The sequence below is a fragment of the Bos javanicus genome, chromosome 12, assembly GCF_032452875.1.
Source record: "Bos javanicus breed banteng chromosome 12, ARS-OSU_banteng_1.0, whole genome shotgun sequence".
Taxonomy (NCBI): Eukaryota; Metazoa; Chordata; class Mammalia; order Artiodactyla; family Bovidae; genus Bos; species Bos javanicus.
Genome location: NC_083879.1, coordinates 47,894,587 through 47,902,159, shown reverse-complemented (window position 1 = coordinate 47,902,159; position 7,573 = coordinate 47,894,587). Strand labels below are relative to the sequence as shown.

The 7,573-nt window shown below is 39.5% G+C and overlaps 1 non-coding gene across 1 annotated transcript; it reads left to right on the top strand.

Moving 5' to 3' along the window:
- Positions 1-2,319: 2,319 nt before the first annotated feature.
- TRNAR-CCU (transfer RNA arginine (anticodon CCU)) lies at positions 2,320-2,392 on the top strand. Its single transcript has one exon. It is a non-coding gene; the product is annotated as a tRNA-Arg (tRNA).
- Positions 2,393-7,573: the final 5,181 nt, after the last annotated feature.

Here is a 7,573-nt window from a genome sequence, read left to right as displayed (position 1 = left end):
CCATCTGACACTTGTTCAATGTTTTATCATGTAGTATTTCATAAAAAATAAATATATCAGATACTAATTTGAATACTAAAAGCCATCTAAGCAGCTATGGCATAGCCCTACACCCATCAGAATTAGCCTGGCACTTTGCACTAAGATTTTTTATTCAAAAATCCCCTAATTCTATGCTTTTATCTTAATGGGTTTCATAGAACCAAAGTAGCTAGAATTTTTCTTTAACTATTTGATTTTTTTTTTTTTAAGGATCAGCTAGTCTGAAAAAAAAAATCTTTTTTCTTCTTTTGGGAGATTTTTTGTTAAGTCTGTGTCATAAATAACTTTTAAAGGACTGCCAAATATATCATTGTGGGGGTGACTCAAAGGTCTTCTGTTATCTAATATAACCAGGTACAGAAGACTTGAACGCTTGAAATTGCAAATGATGCTAGGCTCTCTGTTGGAAGAGGGGAAAAGAGACATCTGTAACACCCCCGAAATAACTCGTAACTGTAAGGGCATCCTAAAGGGCAATCATTGTCTTAAGTGCTTTACCTACCCTGGTGACTCAGAAGATAAGGAGTCTGCCTGCAGTGCAGGAGACCCAGGTTCAATCCCTGGGTTGAGAAGATCCCCTGGAGAAGGGAATGGCAACCCACTGCAGGATTCTTGCCTGGAGAATTCCACGAACAGAGGAGACTAGCGGGCTACAGTCCATGGAGTCTGACTCCAAAGAGTCAGACACGGCTGAGCGACTAACACACACAGACATACATTATCACATTTAATCTTTACAGTAACCCGTAGGGCAGGTATTAGCTTTCCTCCCCTACGGGTGAGGTAACAGGAACTTATAAAGATTAGGCATCTCGTGCAAGTCAGTCCCAATAGTAAGTGGAGTGAACCCAAGTCCATGTGACTTCAAAAGCTATGTGTATGTTCTTGGCCAAATACTTCCTCATACCATCAGGTGCAGCAAAAGAGAAACGCTTGCTAAGGGATGCACCTTCAGATGGGCAGGTTCCCATGGCATCATGGAATCTCGAGCCATCACCCTTATTCCATAATTCAATTTCCTCAACATGCCAAATGTTACTTCTATTAAGTGTGTAGGCTCAGCTCCCTGTTGGGGAGTGTAGCAGGGGAGAAAAAGAAAAAGGAGAAAAGACATGCAGATTATCACAGATGACCTCTTTGTGATACCCCCCTTTATCTGTATACTTATCTGGAAAGACAGTAGAAAAAACCAAGTAGAACCAAATTAGAGTTCCAGAGGGTAATAAAAAATCAGCGTTCTCTTCAGCTATAAATAAATCAGTTCTAAGACAAGTGGGAACCTCTTATTAATTAAAATGATTCCCTTACAGATGCTCCCAGATGTGGAAAAAAAAAAATAATGGTCCTAACAAGCCCCAGACTAGAGGAAATGCTGGAAATTGGTCAATAAAATATGACACTTGTTTCATTTGCATAGGGAGAGTTGAAGATAGAAATGTATGAGCCCAGGTTACCCAAACTTGGAAAGGCAAGCAAGTCAGTTTCAGCTGGGAAACAAAGTCCCATCAATCGTGTACTGTGAACTATATTTTCAAGGACTCTGGGGACAACAGTCAGAAATATCTAGTAAAAAAATCAAGTAGGGAGGGTTTGTAGTTAAAGATGGTGGATGGACTAAACACTGTTGCTCTCTCTCCTGAAACTCCCTAAAACTACAGTAAAAAGATTTTGTCAGGCCCACCAGTACCAAGGGCAAAGAGAAGGGGAGATAAAATAGAAAAAAAAAAATTAACTATCAAAGTAGAGGGTGGAAAGAGGAAGAACAAATTCAATTAAAATAATATAAGGAGTCCAAGAAAGCAGAATCCTAAAGTCACAGCTGAAGGAGCCTAGCATCAGCCTGATTTGCTTTGCACACTGCTTCTTTTAATCTTCAAAAATTGGCAGAACCAATCTTCAAAAATTGACAGAACCAAGCTCTGGAAGCAGGGGCAAAGATAAAGCAAAACAGAATTGGTAAAAAGTCTGTTTCAAGGCAAGCAGACTCCCTGCTGCCTCTCCCCTTTCTCCCTTTAACCAAACAACTGCCTCCTCCCCCTTCCCATTCCCCAGCAGAGCAAGGGAGGAGACTGTTCTGGAGAAGGTGAAGCCCAGGCTATGTGAGCTGGGCCACCATTGTGCTGAAAGCAAGGGAATTGAGTCTCTGTGCTAAGCAAGCAAACATCACATACAGAATGTTGCGACCTCCCAGGTCTTTTCCCCAGAACGACTCCCAGAATTAGCAGCCAAAAGGATCATAATCTTTTTCCATGTTAATCAAGATGCATCCATAGGACTTCCATGGTGGTCCAGTGGTTAAGACTCTGCACTCCTAATGCGGGGGGCCTGGGTTCAATTCCTGGTCAGGGAACTTGATCCCACATGCTGAAATGAAGATTGAAGATCTCGCATGCCACACTAAGATCCGGTGCAGCCAAATAAATAAAAATTAAAAAAAAAAAGAAAAAGATGCATCCATAGGACTTCTGTAATGGTCCAGTGGTTAAGAATTCACCTGCCAGTGCAGAGAACATGGTTCGATCCCTAGTCCAAGAAGATCCCACATACCGCAGAGCAACTAAGCCTGCGGGTGCAACTACCCAGGCCCAGGCACCCTAGAGCCTGTGCTCAGCAAACAGAGAAGCCACCACAGTGAGAAACCTGTGCACAGGAGGAAGAGTAGCCTCTGTTCACTACAACTAGAGAAAGCCCACACGCAGCAGCAAAGACCCAGTGCAGCCAAAAATAAAGTAATAAACTTTGAAATTTTAAAAAAGATGCATCCATAGAAAATGGCAACAGTTGGAAACTAGACACAGGATCTCAGCCCTATCTAAGACCTCCTGAATCAGAATCTGCATTTCAACAATTCCTTGGGTGAACTGTATACACATTGACGTTTGCGCAACACTGCTCTGGCAGGAGATTGAACTCTTCGCTTTGGAAAATTTTGAGGAAAAATCTAAGGAAATCAGGGATATTATCCCCCCTCCAAAAAAACGAATCCAAGCAGAGCATTTTGTGATGAAGCCCACAGTCAAAAAGCTCACCCACATGTGTAGAGTTTCCAGTCCCCACTTTTTAGTATCCAGTGTTAAATTGATCATCAAGGTGTGAGGAAAATCTCTACTGTGAGAAAGAACAAATAATCAGAAGAAACAAAGACTGTGCAGGAAAAAAATAAAACAAAGCCAAAGAAAGACTATTATCAATCTCCTCAGAGAAATAGGAAAATATACTACATTCATGAAACGAGTAGATAACTTATTTTTTTTTAAATAAACAGAACAAAGAGAGTCTATAGAAATTAAATGTAACAGCAAAACATGAAAAACTCAAGTAGGATTAGAAAATACAGTTGCAAAAAAATCCCCCAAAGAAGTAGAGCAAAAGACTAAAGGATGGAAAATAAAAAAATTTTTCAATTATAAAAGTTGGAGATAATACACATCGTACTACATCCAAATAATAGGCATTCCAGAAAGAGAGAATAAAACAAATGGAGAGAAAGTAATCAAACAGTAATTCATAAAATTCCCAAACAATTGTGTTTCCAAAAAAAATTGAGCACCTAGCATAATATATTAAAACAGAGCTATTGTAAAATATATCCTCATGAAATTTCAGAAAAGTGATATAAAGAGAAAATTCTGGAAGCATTGGGAGAAAATATATATGTAGTGAGACAATTCAGTTTGGTCACTCAGTCCTGTCCAACTCTTTGCAACCCCACGGACTACAGCACACCAGGACTCCCTGTCCATCACCAACTCCCAGAGTTTATTCAAACTCATGTCCATTGAGTCAGTGATGCCATCCAAACATCTCATCCTCTGTCATCCTCTTCTCTTCCTGCCCTCAATCTTTCCTAGCATCAGGGTCTTTGCAAATGAGCCAGGTCTTTACATCAGGTGTCCAAAGTACTGGATTTCAGCTTCAACATTAGTCCTTCCAATGAATATTCAGGACTTATTTGCTTGAGGATGGACTGGTTGGATCTCCTTGCAGTTCAAGGGACTCTCAAGAGTCTTCTCCAACACCACAGTTCAAAAGCATCAATTCTTTGGTGCTCAGTTTCCTTTATAGTCCAACTCTCACATCCATACATGACTACTGGAAAAACCATAGGCTTGGCTAGATGGACCTTTGTTGGCAAAGTAATGTCTCTCCTTTTAATACTCTAAGCTGGTCATGATTTTCCTTCCAGGGAGTAAGCATCTTTTAATTTCATGGCTGCAGTCACCATCTGCAGTGAGTTTGGAGCCAAAAAAAATAAATAAATAAAGTCTGTCACTGTTTCCACTGTTTCCCCATCTATTTGCCATGAACTAATGGGACTAGATAGCATGATCTTAGTTTTCTGAATATTGAGATTTAAGCCAACTTTTTCACTCTCCTCTTTCAGTGTCATCAAGAGGCTCTTTAGTTCTTCACTTTCTGCCATAAGGGTGATGTCATCTGCGTATCTGAAGTTATTGATATTTCTCCTGGCAATCTTGATTCCAGCTTGTGCTTCATCCAGCCAAGCATTTTTCATGATGTACTGTGCATATAAGTTAAATAAGCAGGGTGACAATATACAGCCTTGATGTACTCTTTCCCTATTTGGAACCAGTTTGTTGTTCCATGTCCAGTTACAACTGTTGCTTCCTGATCTGCATGCAAATTTCTCAAGAGGCAGCTCAAATGGTCTGGTATTCCCATCTCTTGAAGAATTTTCCAGAGTTTGTTGTGATCCACACAGTCAAAGGCTTTGGCATAGTCAATAAAGCAGAAATAGATGTTTTTCTAGAACTCTCTTGCTTTTTCTATGATCCAGCGGATGTTGGCAATTTGATATCTGGTTCCTCTGCCTTTTCTAAAACCAGCTTGAACATCTGGAAGTTCACTGTTCACATATTGTTGTAGCCTGGCTTGGAGAATTTTGAGCATTACTTTACTAGTGTGTGAGATGAGTGCAATTGTGCGGTAGTTTGAGCATTCCTTGGCATTGCCTTTCTTTGGGATTGGAATGAAAAGTGACATTTTCCAGTCTTGTGGCCACTGCTGAGTTTTCCAAATTTGTTGGCATATTGAGTGCGGTACTTTCACAGCATCGTCTTCTAGGATTTGAATTAGCTCAACTGGAATTCCATCACATCCACTAGCTTTGTTTGCAGTGATGCTTCCTAAGGTCCACTTGACTTTACATTCCAGGATGTCTCGCTCTAAATGAGTGATCACACCATTGTGATTATCTGGGTCGTGAAGATCTTTTTTGTACAGTTCTTCTGTGTATTCTTGCCACCTCTTCTTAATATCTTCTGCTTCTGTTAGGTCCATATATTTTCTGTACTTTATTGAGCCCATCTTTGATTGAAATGTTCCCTTGGTATCTAATTTTCTTGAAGAGATCTCTAGTCTTTCCCATTCTATTGTTTTCCTCTATTTCTTTACACTGATCACTGAGGAAGGCTTTCTTATCTCTCCTTGCTATTCTTTGGAATTTTGCATTAAAATGGATATATCTTTCCTTTTCTCCTTTGCTTTTCGCTTCTCTTCTTGTCACAGCTATTTGTAAGGCCTCCTCAGACAACCATTTTGTTTTTTTGCATTTCTTTTTCTTGGGGATGGTTTTGATCCCTGTCTCCTGTACAATGTCATGAGCCTCCGTCCATAGTTCATCAGGCACTCTGTCTATCAGATCAAGTCCCTTAAATCTATTTCTCACTTCCACTGTATAATTATAAGGGATTTGATTTAAGTTATACCTGAATGGTCTAGTGGTTTTCCCTACTTTCTTCAATTTAAGTCTGAATTTGGCAATAAGGAGTTCATGATCTGAGCCACAGTCAGCTCCCTGTCTTGTTTTTGCTGACTGTATAGAGTTTCTACACCTTTGGCTACAAAGAATATAATCAATCTGATTTTGGTGTTGACCATCTGGTGATATCCATGTGTACAGTCTTCTTTTGGGTTGTTGGAAGAGGGTGCTTGCTATGACCAGTACGTTCTCCTGGCAAAACTCTATTAATGAGACAAGCATCAGAATATTTCCAGATTTGTCAACCTACAAGATTAGAATTAGGAAATAATCAAACAACTCCTTCAAAAGTCTGAGGGACATTATTTCCAACTTGACTATTCACTTAGCCAAAATATGAATTCAGTGTGAGGGCACTTGAGTATTTCCAAGTAAGCTTATCAAGTCTATCTTCTATGTACTGTTCTCAGGAAACTACTGGAAGAAGTGTTCTACAGTAACAAGGGGAAAACCAAGAAAGAGAGAGACACAGGATCCAAAAACCAGGGGAATCAAGAGTGAGGCAAAGGGGGTCCCAAAACACTGGTGAAGGAGAAGTTCAGGGTGGCAGATGTACACCAGAAATACAGGACACGGTTTAGACTGGAAGTCAAAAGATTTATAAGAAGGGTGGATCCAAGAGGATAAAACTGATAAAACATCTGTTGGAAAAAAAAAAAAATCTGTTGGGCTTGATACAATCAGAAAGGAGTTTAGAAACGATGGAGGGGAAAAGAAACAGAAATGAAACCAAACTAAAGAACAGGACAGTTTTATACTTCATTGAAATTTTTTCAAAATGGTACAAGAAAGGAAAATAATCATAGAATATCACATAGCTCACATAATAGTCACATAGTCTGTCACACAGTCCTAAAGTTGTACACTTATGAATAGTTACACATCTTATAAACACTGAAGATTAAACAAAATTATGACATATCTATATAGGGTAAATGTGGAGGTGGTGTGCACATTTGAGAATAGTGGATAAGACTGCTAAATTCTCATCTTCCACAGCAGGAAGTGAATAGGCAATACTGAAAAATCAAGATGTAGCAGTGTTAGCAAGTTGTTTAGTGATACGGATGTAAGTATCAAAAGCAATAGAATCAAGTTTGATGGAGGAGGCTTCCAGAGAGTTGGAAAATGGAAGGCAGAGGGCAGATGTGAATAGGTAGAGCGATTTTCATGATAAGACTTATGGGACTATCTAATTCCTTAAATTCAATGCACTCTGATAAAACAAAGATTAAACATCTTAAACAAGAGAATGTTAGGGTGAATTCTCATCTTGATAAAAGGAAGAGGAAATGAAAGTTTAATTGCCTAAGAGGGAAAAAACATTTAAATTGTAAAGTGTCAGAAAGTTAGCAAATAAGAGGGAATTTTTTTTTTTTAATTTGAAGAATGTATATTTCAAAGATGGTGGAGCAGTCTTCTCCTCAGGTGTCATCTAAAACCAACAAAAAGAACAAGAGGCAATAAAAAACTTTTCATCAGTGGCACTAATACATATCCATTGCCCCAAACAGTGAAACATGCAGACAGAAAGTGGATGGAGAGGCAGTAACTAGTTTGGCCAGGTAGGGGAAGGTGAAACCTAAGAACATTCAGGGGGGATAATGACCAGAACTCAGCTGCTGTAGCCCTCAGGCTCACATGCTGGAAGCATCAGGTACTGAAGATGGAGAAAGTGGGGAGTGAGAAAAGAGAGGGCTAGACTGAAAGTCTGCACAAAGAGCATTTGGACCCCAGACCCCTACCCTA